Genomic DNA, 15,391 nt, shown 5'->3' with positions numbered 1-15,391 from the left:
TCTGTGCCCTGTTTAACCTAGAATTTATATATTTATTTAGTGTCTGAAAACCTATGAAAATATACAGAATGGCATAAACTTAGAAAACCATGGCAAATTTTAATTTGATGTGTGCATTCATATATTTTTCTTAAACTGTATGAAAAGGTGCTTAACTTTATCTGAGCTGTATCTGTATAAAAAACACTGACACAGGGGTGCCTGTGGCTTATTCAGTTAAGCGTCTGACTCTTCATGTCAGCTCAGGTCATGATTTCATAGATCATGAGTTCAAGCCCTGCATCTGGCTCTGTGCTGACAACACGGAGCCTGCTTGGGATTCTCTCACTGCCCGTCTCTCTGCCCCTTCCCCTGCTCGCTCTCAAATAAACTAAAAAAAAAAAAAAAAAAAAAAACCCACCAACACAGATTGGTATCAGCAGCCTAACCTTCTGGAGGAAGGTCCAGAACAAACAGTTCAGGCTCTGCTAGTTAATCCCTGCCCATCACTGCCTTCCTTGCAGATTGTCAGGATTGTCTGCATTGAGCAGAGCATTAAACTCCACTGCCCATAGATCCTCATAATAGTAAGCTACTGCATTGGAAATAATGTTTAATTGTTCAAAACAGATATGTACCAGATGACATCTATCTAAGCATCAGTTGTCACACACACACACACACGCCAGTTATGCAAGTACTGGGGAGGCTGGGGGGTAAGAGTACAAGTCTTGGAATTGGTCAGCTAGGGAAGTAGGCCCAGGTCAGCCTGTCCCTACAATCTTTGCAGACTGGTTGAAATTCAGTCAGTAGTCCCCATCCTCCAACTTAGCTACCAGCTAAGCGTCACAAAGGGATTTACTGAGTCAAGAATGAATGATGTAAAATCCTATAGAACTACTTACTCAGGCTTTATGGAGACTGGATTGTCCATTCTCTGGAATGGCCCTACCAATGGGAAGGAATTCTTCATTAGAGGACGATGCCTTCTCTGACTTGGCCAGACTCGGACACAGGAGTGCTCAGCTTCAGCAGGCCTCTCTTTTCCAGGGTACAGGTCATCACCCCAATCAGGGGGCCTAGGATGTGTCTACAGAATGACCTGGGGGTTGGGGGAGTGGGGGGGGCGGGGCTACAGCCATGGGAGGGGATTGACATTACAAGAGATTGACAAGCCATCACCGTGAAAGTTTACTTTTTATTTTAGGAGGAGATGATAAATATGCATCACATGTAGGAATACTTTCTACGAAAACTTTTGAGAGAAATCAAGTTAAATTTCAAGCATCTTTAAAAATACAAAAGTAGTATAAAATAGAGCTCAAGAAAATCAAAATGGTTACTTTACTTGGATTTGTCCAAGTTTGATTTTTGTTAAAGGGCTTGCTCAGAGAGCCCCAGGCACTGATCCTTTGAGAGGTGATTACTCAAGAAACCGTATATAAATGCAAATTAGTACACTGTCAGGCAAGGAATGCACATGATCTTAGCCAAAAGGCTGAGAAGCAATGACAGGCAAGAAATAATTGAGAAATTATAAAGGCTGTAATCAAGTCACCATCACCTACTTAGTGGCAGAAGCCAGAGAGGCAGGAAGAAACAAAGAGTCATTTGTTAGAGCAGAGAGAAAATCTAGAACTGGCCTTTGCAAGTATTAGGAGAGAGCAGTTATGAATAACTACCTGGAGTTCAGGTATTTGGATAGCAAACTAGGTTGGTTGGTAGAAGACCCAGAAGAAATGGCAGGACCTGCCTTCCCATGCTACAGTTATACCACTGATGGTGTGTCAGTGGTATAGACATGCAGCCCACTGATGCTGACCTGGTGAAGGGTATGACATTTAGACCAGTGTCTACTCAAGCCCAACAAAATCCTAATAATTAGTAACTGAAAAACCATTAATAGTGAAGGAGAACCTGGTTTTGTTACTGCTTTTCATCTAAGAAGCGGTATTCTATTGTGCAACAAATTACTCCCAAAACTCGGTGGCTTAAAGCAACATTATCTCATTTCTGTGGGTCAGGAATCTGACCTGCCTTGGCTGGGTGCTCCTGCCTCAGGGTGGTCTTCCCATGGGACTTCAATTAAGATTTTAGATGAGGAAACTGAGGTACAAAGTTTAAGTAACTTTTCCCAAAACATACAGTCAGTACATGGTATCTGCCTTCCCATAATGTCCTATGTGAGTATCAGGGATTGGGAGCGAGCTGGGGAAGGGAACATACCTGTTCGTCCACTGCTTTTCAAGAAGGGCAACAGCTATGCCTCTCCTTGATCCCTTGGGAGCTTGAAGCTTTTTGGACTTTACAGTTGTCCTAGAGAGGCAGGAGTTGGCTTTTCCAGACCATAGTGAAATACCAGCAGAAATAAGAATGAAGACATCTCCTAAGCTGTATGATGATACTTTCATAAGAGCCAAGCAAACTGGTGGATAGGAAAGGGAGATACTGTTTTTCTCTGGCCCTGAGTCGTCTTTCCTACAGCCATAAAGGAAGTTGAATGTTGGCTCAGTGTTTTATTGCTACACTGTGGGTAAGGTAGGAAACATCTGATGTTCTCAAAACCACCATAGTGGAACTAGGGGTAAATAATGTTACTCTCTGAACCCAGAATGAGGTTAGAAATAACCAGCTACAATTCTAAAGGAAGTTGCAAAACCTTGAGACAGGCAGTGTAGAACAACAGCCAAAGATGTCTAATCTTGCCAGAGGATAAAGCCAACATCAATCATGAGTTTGTTTACTAAAGACTAAACACCACAGTCTCTACTGCTTTTTAGTAGCCTATTAATAGGTTTTAGTCATATCACAAAAACATTTTACCATCCATAGATTCAATACAATACTTAGCAAATTTCCAATGACATTTGCACAGAAATAGAAAAAACAACCCTAAAATTTGTGTGGAACCACAAAAGACCCTGAATAGCCAAAGTAATCGAGAAAGAACAAAGCTGGAGGCATCACAATTCCTGATGCAAGCTTTACTACAAAGCTATAGTAATCAAGACAGTATAGTGCTGGCATAAAAATAGACACATAAGCCAATGGTACAGACTCAAGAGCCCGGAAACAAACCCACACTTAAACAGTCAACTAACGGGGGGGGGGGGGGGGGCCAAGAATACTCAATGGGAAGAGGATAGTCTTTTCAGTAAATGGGAACTGTATAACCACATGCAGAATAATGTAATTAGATTGCTATCCAACGTGGATGGAACTGGAGGGTATAATGCTAAGTGAAATCAGTCAGAGAAAGATACCATATGTTTTCACTCATGTAGATCCTGAGAAACTTAACAGAAGACCAAGGGGGAGGAAAGGGCGGGGGGAAAGTTACAGAGAGGGAGGGAGGCAAACCATAAGAGACTCTTGGATACTGAGAAAAAACTGAGGGTTGATGGGGGGTAGGGGAGAGGGGAAAGTGGGTGATGGGCATTGAGGGCACTTGGGATGAGCACTGGGTGTTGTATGGAAACCAATTGGGTTTGGGTGTTGTATGGAAACACTGGCCTTGGCAATATTTTGGATAGGACGCCAAGCGCAAGCAGCAAAAGTGAAACTCAACAAGTAGAAGTACGTCAAACTAAAGAGTTCTGCACAGCAAAGGAAACTATCAGAATAAAAGGAAGCCTACCAAATGGGAGAAAATACTTGCAAACCATCTATCTGACAAGGAGTTAATATACAAAATATATAAAGAACTCTTACAACTCAACAGAAAAAAAAAAACTTTTTAAAATGGGCAAAGGATTTGAATAGACATTTTTCCAGAGAAGACCTACAAGTGACCAACAGGTACATGGAAAGGTGCTCAACATCACTATCAGGAAAATGTAAATATTGATATCACATCACACCTGTTAGAAAAGCTATTATCAAAGAGATAAGAAATAAGTGTTGGCAAGGATGTGGAGAAAAGGGAACCTTGTGTACTATTGGTGGGAATGCAAATTGGTGCAGTCACTGTGAAAAACAGCATGACCTACTTCAAAAAATTGAAACTACAACTACCATGTGATACAGTATTCCACTTCTAGGCATATATTCCAAGGAAATAAAATCATTATCTCAGAGGTATCTGCAGCCCCTGTGTTCACTACAGCAGTATTCAAAACACCCAAAACATGGAAGCAGCCTGAGTGTCCATAAATGGATGAATGGATAAGGAAAATGTGGGATATACGCACGTGCACGTGCACACACACAGTGGGAGATTATTCAGCCATAAAAAAAGTAAATTCTACCTTTTACAGCCACACAGCTAGCCCTTACAGGCATTATGCTATGTGAAATAAGTCAGAGGAAGACAAATACTGTGCAGGCTTTTTATTGTGATTTGCAGATACTGCATTTTTTACATGTTGAAGTTTCAGGACTTCAGTGGAGGAAGTAACCGCAGATGTGTAAATAGCGAGGGAAATAGAAGTGGAGCCTGGAGATGGGACTGACTTGCTACAATCTTGTGATAACATTTTTTTTTTACATTATCTAATATAACTTTTTAATCTAGTAACTAGTTACAATGTTCAGAGTATTTTGAAAATAGTGAACTTTGATGTTATAAAGTCTTTTCCAGTCATATAGGCCCTTCCAGTCATCAATGAGCATTTATTAGGCACCTATTATATAATCTATGCATTGTGCTCTTTTGACTTTAGTTCACAAGAATAACAGATAAAAATTAAGTTTCTCCTACGGGAACCCTCTTGCACTGTTGGTGGGAATGCAAACTGGTGCAGCCACTCTGGAAATAGCACTACTAGGAATTTACCCAAGGGATACAGGAGTACTGATGCATAGGGGCACTTGTACCCCAATGTTTATAGCAGCACTCTCAACAATAGCCAAATTGTGGAAAGAGCCTAAATGTCCATCAACTGATGAATGGATAAAGAAATTGTGGTTTATATACACAATGGAGTACTATGTGGCAATGAGAAAGAATGAAATACGGCTCTTTGTAGCAATGTGGTTGGAACTGGAGAGTGTTATGCTAAGTGAAATAAGCCATACAGCGAAAGACAGATACCATATGTTTTCACTCTTATGTGGATCCTGAGAAACTTAACAGAAACCCATGGGGGAGGGGAAGAAAAAAAAAAAAAAAGAGAGAGGTTAGAGTGGGAGAGAGCCAAAGCATAAGAGACTCTCAAAAACTGAGAACTGAGGGTTGATGGGGGGTGGGAGGGAGGGGAGGGTGGGTGATGGGTATTGAGGAGGGCACCTTTTGGGATGAGCACTGGGTGTTGTATGGAAACCAATTTGACAATAAATTTCATATATTGAAAAAAAATAATAAAATCTTATTTTTTTACCCTCAAAAAAAAAAATTAAGTTTCTCCTAAATTTCTCCTAAGTACAGAAGAACAAATTTCCAAGACCACGTGTGTGTGTGCGCAAAATGACATATTATCCAACCATAAAAAGAAAGGAAATTCTGACACATGCTACATGATGAACTTTGAAAACATGCTAAGTAAATTAAATCAGACACATAAAACTCCATATTATGTGATTCCGTTTATATGAATGTCCAGAATAGACAGATTCATAGCGACAAAACAGAGGTTCTCAGGGACTGAAAGGAGTGAGGAATAGACTTTTTCTGTTGGGAAGACGAGAAAGCTCCAGAAATTGCTAGTGGTAGTGGTTACACATTGTGAGTGTACTTCATGACACTGAATTGTCCATTTAAAAACAGACTGAAAGGTCATTTGTACGTTATGTAAATTTTACCAGAATAAAAATAATTTAATTTTAGGTTTTTAAAAGAAATTGACAAATTAACCCTAAAATTTAGAGAACTACAAAGTAACCACCATAGTACCCGAAGCGATCTTGAGAACAGTGACCACGTTGGAGGACATCTACTTCCTGGAAGACTACCTTGTGAGCTCCAGTAACCCAGCCAGGACAGTGCTAGCAACCAGCACTGACAAATCAGCTCGGACAATAGAGAGAGATGGGAAATACCCCACCTACACGGTCACTACATTTTCAACAAAGGCCCCAAAGCAACTCAATTAAAGTCTTTAACAAATGGTGCTAGAATGATTGGACATTCAGGGGCACCTGGGTGGCTCAGTCGGTTGAGCGGTTGAGCGTGCAACTTTGGTTTAGGTCATGATCTCATGGTTTGTGAGTTCAAGCCCCGCGTCAGGCTCTGTGCTGACGGTTCAGAGCCTGGAGCCTGTTTCAGATTCTGTGTCTCCTTCTCTCTCTGCCCCTCCCCAACTTGTGCTCTCTGTATGTCTCTCAAAAAATAAATGTAAAAAAAAAAAAAATTTTTTTTTAAAGAATTATCAGACATTCATAATAGAAAATAAGAATTAGAACCTTGACTACTATACTCCATGCCCCCAAATTAATTTGAGATAGATCCTAGACCTAAGTGTAAATGCTAACACCATAAAGCTTTCAATGGAAAACATAAGAGAATGTCTTTAGAACTCATGGCATGGGTTTCTTGAGTCACAGAAAGCAATAACAAAGAGAAAATGTTATAAATTGGACCTCATTAAAATTAAAAGCTTCTGGTGGGAGGGAAGATGGCGGCGTAGGAGGACGCTGGGCTCACCGCGCGTCCTGCTGATCACTTAGATTCCACCTACACCTGCCTAAATAACCCAGAAAACCACCAGAGGATTAGCAGAACAGAGTCGCCGGAGCCAAGCGCAGACGAGAGGCCCACGGAAGAGGGTAGGAAGGGCGGCGAGGCGGTGCGCGCTCCACGGACTGGCGGGAGGGAGCCGGGGCGGAGGGGCGGCTCGCCGGCCAAGCAGAGCCCCCGAGTCTGGCTTGCAAAAAGCGGAGGGGCCTGACGGACTGTGTTCCGACAGCAAGCGCGACTTAGCGTCTGGGAGGTCGTAAGTTAACAGCTCTGCTCAGAAAGCGGGAAGGCTGGAGGACAAAGGGAAGGAGAGCTGCTGAGCTCCAGGACGACAGAGCTCAGTTTGGTGGGGAACAAAGGCGCTCGCCAGCGCCATCTCCCCCGCCCATCCCCCAGCCAAAATCCCAAAGAGAACCAGTTCCTGCCAGGGAACTTGCTCGCTCTGCGCGCAAACACCCAACTCTGCGCTTCTGCGGAGCCAAACCTCCGGCAGCGGATCTGACTCCCTCATGCTGCCACAGGGCCCCTCCTGAAGAGGATCACCTAAGGAGAAGCAAGCTAAGCCTGCCCCTCCTGCCCCTGTGCACCTTGCCTACCCACCCCAGCTAAGACGCCAGATCCCCAGCATCACAAGCCTGGCAGTCTGCAAGTAGCCCAGACAGGCCACCCCACCCCACAGTGAATCCCGCCCATAGGAGAGGGGAAGAGAAGGCACGCACCAGTCTGACTGTGGACACAGCGGTGGGCTGGAGGCAGACATCAGGTCTGACTGCGGCTCCGCCCACCAACTCCAGTTATACACCACAGCACAGGGGAAGTGCCCTGCAGGTCCTCACCACGCCAGGGACTATCCAAAATGACCAAGCGGAAGAATTCCCCTCAGAAGAATCTCCAGGAAATAACAACAGCTAATGAGCTGATCAAAAAGGATTTAAATAATACAACAGAAAGTGAATTTAGAATAATAGTCATAAAAATCGCTGGGCTTGAAAACAGTATAGCGGACAGCAGAGAATCTCTTGCTACAGAGATCAAGGGACTAAGGAACAGTCACGAGGAGCTGAAAAACGCTGTAAACGAAATGCATAACAAAATGGAAACCACCACAGCTCGGATTGAAGAGGCAGAGGAGAGAATAGGTGAACTAGAAGATAAAGTTATGGAAAAAGAGGAAGCTGAGAAAAAGAGAGATAAAAAAATCCAGGAGTACGAGGGGAAAATTAGAGAACTAAGTGATACACTAAAAAGAAATAATATACGCATTATTGGTATCCCAGAGGAGGAAGAGAGAGGGAAAGGTGCTGAAGGGGTACTTGAAGAAATAATAGCTGAGAACTTCCCTGAACTGGGGAAGGAAAAAGGCATTGAAATCCAAGAGGCACAGAGAACTCCCTTCAGACGTAACTTGAATCGATCTTCTGCACGACATATCATAGTGAAACTGGCAAAATACAAGGATAAAGAGAAAATTCTGAAAGCAGCAAGGGGTAAACGTGCCCTCACATATAAAGGGAGACCTATAAGACTCGTGACTGATCTCTCTTTTGAAACTTGGCAGGCCAGAAAGAATTGGCACGAGATTTTCAGTGTGCTAGACAGAAAAAATATGCAGCCGAGAATCCTTTATCCAGCAAGTCTGTCATTTAGAATCGAAGGAGAGATAAAGGTCTTCCCAAACAAACAAAAACTGAAGGAATTTGTCACCACTAAACCAGCCCTACAAGAGATCCTAAGGGGGACCCTGTGAGACAAAGTACCAGAGACATCACTACAAGCATAAAACATACAGACATCACAATGACTCTAAACCCATACCTTTCTATAATAACACTGAATGTAAATGGATTAAATGCGCCAACCAAAAGACTTAGGGTATCAGAATGGATAAAAAAACAAGACCCATCTATTTGCTGTCTACAAGAGACTCATTTTAGACCTGAGGACACCTTTAGATTGAGAGTGAGGGGATGGAGATCTATTTATCATGCTACTGGAAGCCAAAAGAAAGCTGGAGTAGCCATCCTTATATCAGACAAACTAGACTTTAAATTAAAGGCTGTAACAAGAGATGAAGAAGGACATTATATAATAGTGACAGGGTCTATCCATCAGGAAGAGCTAACAATTATAAATGTCTATGCACCGAATACCGGAGCGCCCAAATATATAAAACAATTACTCATAAACATAAGCAACCTTATTGATAAGAATGTGGTAATTGCAGGGGACTTTAACACCCCACTTACAGAAATGGATAGATCAACTAGACACACGGTCAATAAAGAAACAAGGGCCCTGAATGAGACATTGGATCAGATGGACTTGACAGATATATTTAGAACTCTGCATCCCAAAGCAACAGAATATACTTTCTTCTCGAGTGCACATGGAACATTCTCCAAGATAGATCATATACTGGGTCACAAAACAGCCCTTCATAAGTTTACAAGAATTGAAATCATACCATGCATACTTTCAGACCACAATGCTATGAAGCTTGAAATCAACCACAGAAAAAAGTCTGGAAAACCTCCAAAAGCATGGAGGTTAAAGAACACCCTACTAACGAATGAGTGGGTCAACCAGGCAATTAGAGAAGAAATTAAAAAATATATGGAAACAAACGAAAATGAAAATACAACAATCCAAACGCTTTGGGATGCAGCGAAGGCAGTCCTGAGAGGAAAATACATTGCAATCCAGGCCTATCTCAAGAAACAAGAAAAATCCCAAATACAAAAGCTAACAGCACACCTAAAGGAACTAGAAGCAGAACAGCAAAGGCAGCCTAAACCCAGCAGAAGAAGAGAAATAATAAAGATCAGAGCAGAAATAAACAATATAGAATCTAAAAAAACTGTAGAGCAGATCAACGAAACCAAGAGTTGGTTTTTTGAAAAAATAAACAAAATTGACAAACCTCTAGCCAGGCTTCTCAAAAAGAAAAGGGAGATGACCCAAATAAATAAAATCATGAATGAAAATGGAATTATTACAACCAATCCCTCAGAGATACAAACAATTATCAGGGAATACTATGAAAAATTATATGCCAACAAATTGGACAACCTGGAAGAAATGGACAAATTCCTGAACACCCACACTCTTCCAAAACTCAATCAGGAGGAAATAGAAAGCTTGAACAGACCCATCACCAGCGAAGAAATTGAATCGGTTATCAAAAATCTCCCAACAAATAAGAGTCCAGGACCAGATGGCTTCCCAGGGGAGTTCTACCAGACGTTTAAAGCAGAGATAATACCTATCCTTCTCAAGCTATTCCAAGAAATAGAAAGGGAAGGAAAACTTCCAGACTCATTCTATGAAGCCAGTATTACTTTGATTCCTAAACCAGACAGAGACCCAGTAAAAAAAGAGAACTACAGGCCAATATCCCTGATGAATATGGATGCAAAAATTCTCAATAAGATACTAGCAAATCGAATTCAACAGCATATAAAAAGAATTATTCACCATGATCAAGTGGGATTCATTCCTGGGATGCAGGGCTGGTTCAACATTCGCAAATCAATCAACGTGATACATCACATTAACAAAAAAAAGGAGAAAAACCATATGATCCTGTCAATCGATGCAGAAAAGGCCTCCGACAAAATCCAGCACCCTTTCTTAATAAAAACTCTTGAGAAAGTCAGGATAGAAGGAACATACTTAAAGATCATAAAAGCCATTTATGAAAAGCCCACAGCTAACATCATCCTCAACGGGGAAAAACTGAGAGCCTTTTCCCTGAGATCAGGAACACGACAGGGATGCCCACTCTCACCGCTGTTGTTTAACATAGTGCTGGAAGTTCTAGCAACAGCAATCAGACAACAAAAGGAAATCAAAGGCGTCAAAATTGGCAAAGATGAAGTCAAGCTTTCGCTCTTTGCAGATGACATGATATTATACATGGAAAATCCGATAGACTCCAAAAAAGTCTGCTAGAACTGATACATGAATTCAGCAAAGTTGCAGGATACAAAATCAATGTACAGAAATCAGTTGCATTCTTATACACTAACAATGAAGCAACAGAAAGACAAATAAAGAAACTGATCCCATTCACAATTGCACCAAGAAGCATAAAATACCTAGGAATAAATCTAACCAAAGATGTAAAGGATCTGTACGCTGAAAACTATAGAAAGCTTATGAAGGTAATTGAAGAAGATTTAAAGAAATGGAAAGACATTCCCTGCTCATGGATTGGAAGAATAAATATTATCAAAATGTCAATACTACCCAAAGCTATCTACACATTCAATGCAATCCCAATCAAAATTGCACCAGCATTCTTCTCGAAACTAGAACAAGCAATCCTAAAATTCATATGGAACCACAAAAGGCCCCGAATAGCCAAAGTAATTTTGAAGAAGAAGACCAAAGCAGGAGGCATCACAATCCCAGACTTTAGCCTCTACTACAAAGCTGTCATCATCAAGACAGCATGGTATTGGCAGAAAAACAGACACATAGACCAATGGAATAGAATAGAAACCCCAGAACTAGACCCACAAACGTATGGCCAACTCATCTTTGACAAAGCAGGAAAGAACATCCAATGGAAAAAAGACAGTCTCTTTAACAAATGGTGCTGGGAGAACTGGACAGCAACATGCAGAAGGTTGAAACTAGACCACTTTCTCACACCATTCACAAAAATAAACTCAAAATGGATAAAGGACCTGAATGTGAGACAGGAAACCATCAAAACCTTAGAGGAGAAAGCAGGAAAAGACCTCTCTGACCTCAGCCGTAGCAATCTCTTCCTCGACACATCCCCAAAGGCAAGGGAATTAAAAGCAAAAGTGAATTGCTGGGACCTTATGAAGATAAAAAGCTTCTGCACAGCAAAGGAAACAACCAACAAAACTAAAAGGCAACCAACGGAATGGGAAAAGATATTTGCAAATGACATATCGGACAAAGGGCTAGTATCCAAAATCTATAAAGAGCTCACCAAACTCCACACCCGAAAAGCAAATAACCCAGTGAAGAAATGGGCAGAAAACATGAATAGACACTTCTCTAAAGAAGACATCCGGATGGCCAACAGGCACATGAAAAGATGTTCAGCGTCGCTCCTTATCAGGGAAATACAAATCAAAACCACACTCAGATATCACCTCACGCCAGTCAGAGTGGCCAAAATGAACAAATCAGGAGACTATAGATGCTAGAGAGGATGTGGAGAAACGGGAACCCTCTTGCACTGTTGGTGGGAATGCAAATTGGTGCAGCCGCTCTGGAAAGCAGTGTGGAGGTTCCTCAGAAAATTAAAAATAGACCTACCCTATGACCCAGCAATAGCACTGCTAGGAATTTATCCAAGGGACACAGGAGTACTGATGCATAGGGGCACTTGTACCCCAATGTTCATAGCAGCACTCTCAACAATAGCCAAATTATGGAAAGAGCCTAAATGTCCATCAACTGATGAATGGATAAAGAAATTGTGGTTTATATACACAATGGAGTACTACGTGGCAATGAGAAAAAATGAAATATGGCCTTTTGTAGCAACGTGGATGGAACTGGAGAGTGTGATGCTAAGTGAAATAAGCCATACAGAGAAAGACAGATACCATATGGTTTCACTCTTATGTGGATCCTGAGAAACTTAAGAGAAACCCATGGGGGAGGGGAACAAAAAAAAAAAAAAAGAGGTTAGAGTGGGAGAGAGCCAAAGCATAAGAGACTGTTGAGAACTGAGAACAAACTAAGGGTTGATGGGGGGTGGGAGGGAGGAGAGGGTGGGTGATGGGTACTGAGGAGGGCACCTTTTGGGATGAGCACTGGGTGTTGTATGGAAACCAATTTGACAATAAATTTCATATATATATAAAAAAAAATAAAATAAAAGCAGTTTGTCAGTACATCATAAAAAAAAATAAAATAAAAATAAAAAATAAAATTAAAAGCTTCTGCTGATCAGAAGATATAAAGAAAAAGGATAGGCAAGCCACAAGTTGGGGGAAATATGTATAAAACAGATGTCTGACAGTGGACCAGTATCAACAATAAAAAGACATTACAATGGAATATTATCCAGCAATAAAAAGAAATGGGCTATCAAACCACAAAAACAATGAAGAACCTGACATTCATATTGCTAAGTGGAAGAAGCCATTCTGTGAAGCCTGCATTTATACAATTCCAACTATGTAACATTCTGGAAAAGGCAAAATGAAAGAGACAGTTAAAGGATCAATGGCTGCCAGGAGTTAGAGACAAGGAGCCACCAAATAGTGGGAGCAGAAAGAATTTGGAGGACAGTGAAACTTCCATGGAAAACTGTCATAGTGGGGGCAGGTCACTGTACTTTTGTCAAAGTCACAGAATATAATTCACAAAGAATGAACCCGGATGTAAGCTGGGACTTGAGTTAATATGTCAATACTGGCTTATCAGTTGTAACAAATTTACCACACTAATGCAAGATGATAAGGGTGAGAAAGGAGGAGCTCTCCTTTTCCACTCAAGTTTTCTGTGAACCTAAAACTGCTCAAAAAAAATCAAATCTGTTAAAAATGTTTTTTTAGGGGCGCCTGGGTGGCGCAGTCGGTTAAGCGTCCGACTTCAGCCAGGTCACGATCTCGCGGTCCGTGAGTTCGAGCCCCGCGTCGGGCTCTGGGCTGATGGCTCAGAGCCTGGAGCCTGTTTCCGATTCTGTGTCTCCCTCTCTCTCTGCCCCTCCCCCGTTCATGCTCTGTCTCTCTCTGTCCCAAAAATAAATAAATGTTGAAAAAAAAATGTTTTTTTAAACAATACAAAAAAAAAAAAAGACAAATCCCATGTGGGCAAAAAGATTTGTCCAGATACTTCACAAAGGGAATATATATATAAATGGCGTAAGCATGTAAAAAACATGCTTAATGTCATTAGTCTTCAGGGAAATGCACACTGAAACTACGAGATACCATTACCCACCAGCATGGCTAAAAAGACTAACAACCGCATAGACTGATGAGGATGTGAGTAATTGGAACCCTCAGCATTATTGGTGGGGGTATGAAATGGGTACAATCACCTTGGGAAAAGGTCCAGCATTTTTTTTTTATAAAACTAAATATATATATATACACCTACCTTATCACACAATTCCACTCCTAGGTATTTATCTGGGAGAAAACCATAAATCCACAAAAAGACTTGCACATGAACTTACTAGACACATCTCCAGAGGCAAGGGAAACAAAAGCAAAAATGAACTATTGGGACCTCATCAAGATAAAAAGCTTCTGCACAGCAAAGGAAATAATCAACAAAACTAAAAAGCAACCTTCAAAATGGGAGACGATATTTGCAAATGACATATTAAAAGGTTAGTATCCAAAATCTATAAAGAACTTATCAAACTCAACAACCAAAAAATGATCCAGTTAAAAAATGGGCAGAAGACATAAACATTTTCCCAAAGAAGACATCCAGATGGCTAACAAAACACATGAAAAGATGCTTAGTATCACTCATCATCAGAGAAATGCAAATCAAAACTACAATGAGAGGGATGCCTGGGTGGCTCAGTTGGTTGAGCGTCCCACTCTTAATTTCAGCTCAGGGCATGACCCCAGTGTTGTGGGATTGAGCCCCATGTCAGGCACCGATCCGCACTAAGCATGGAACCTGCTTAAGATTTTCTCCCTACCTCTTCCCTTCTCCCCCACTCATGCTCTAAAAAAACAAAACAAACAAAAAAACTACAATAAGACACCACCTCACACCTGTCAGAATAGCCATAATTAACACAGGAAACAACAGATGTTGGCAAGGATGCGGAAGGAGAATGGGGAACCCTCTTACACTGTTTGTGGGAATGCAAACTGGAGCAGCCACTATGGAAAACAGTATAGATATTCCTCAAAAAGTTAAAAATAAAACCCTACAATCCAGCAATTGCACTACTAGGTATTTATCCAAAGGATACAAAAATAATGATTCAGAAGGACACATGTACCCCAATGTTTATAGCAGTTCTATCAACAATAGCCAAATTACGGAAAGAGCCCAAATGTCCGCTCGTCCCAACTGATGAATGGATAAAGACACACACACACACACACACACACAATGGAATATTTATTAGCCATAAAAAAGAATGAAATCTTAATTTGCAACGATATGGATGGACCTAGACAGTATAATGTTAAGCGAAATAGTGAAATAAGTCAGAGAAAGACAAGTACCATATGATTTCACTCATATATGGAATTTAAGAAATGAAACAGGTGAACATACGCGTAAAGAATAAAAAGAGGGAAGTGAACCATAAAAGAGAGTCTTAACTACAGAGAACAAACTGAGGGTTGCTGGAGGGGAGGTGGGTGGGGGATGAGCTAGATGGGTGACGGGTTTTAAGGAAGGCACTTGTTGGGATGAGCACTGGGTGTTACATGTAAATGATAATCACTAAATTCTACTCCTGAAACTAATATTACACTACATGTTAACTAACTAGAAATAAAAATTTGAAACATTTTTAAAAAGGCAAAAAAAAACTTGCACATGAATATTCATGGCAATTTTATTCCTGATAGCTAAAAACCATAAACAGCCCAATTCCCATCAATAGAATGGACAAATGTTGCCATACAAGTATATTCTACTTAGCAATAAAAGGAACCAATTAATAAATGCAGCATGGGGTGAATCTCAACAATATTATGCAGAGTTTCTAGAAGACTTCCACAAAGAAGTAAAATTATATGACACCATTATATGAAATTCTAGAACAGGGAAAACTAATCCAATGTGAAAAAAACAAAATCAAAATCATTGGTTTTCTTGGGGGGT

Source organism: Puma concolor, chromosome B1 (assembly GCF_028749965.1).
Source record: "Puma concolor isolate L17-30 chromosome B1, mPumCon1.1.hap2, whole genome shotgun sequence".
Taxonomy (NCBI): domain Eukaryota; kingdom Metazoa; phylum Chordata; class Mammalia; order Carnivora; family Felidae; genus Puma; species Puma concolor.
This window is presented reverse-complemented; position numbering follows the sequence as displayed.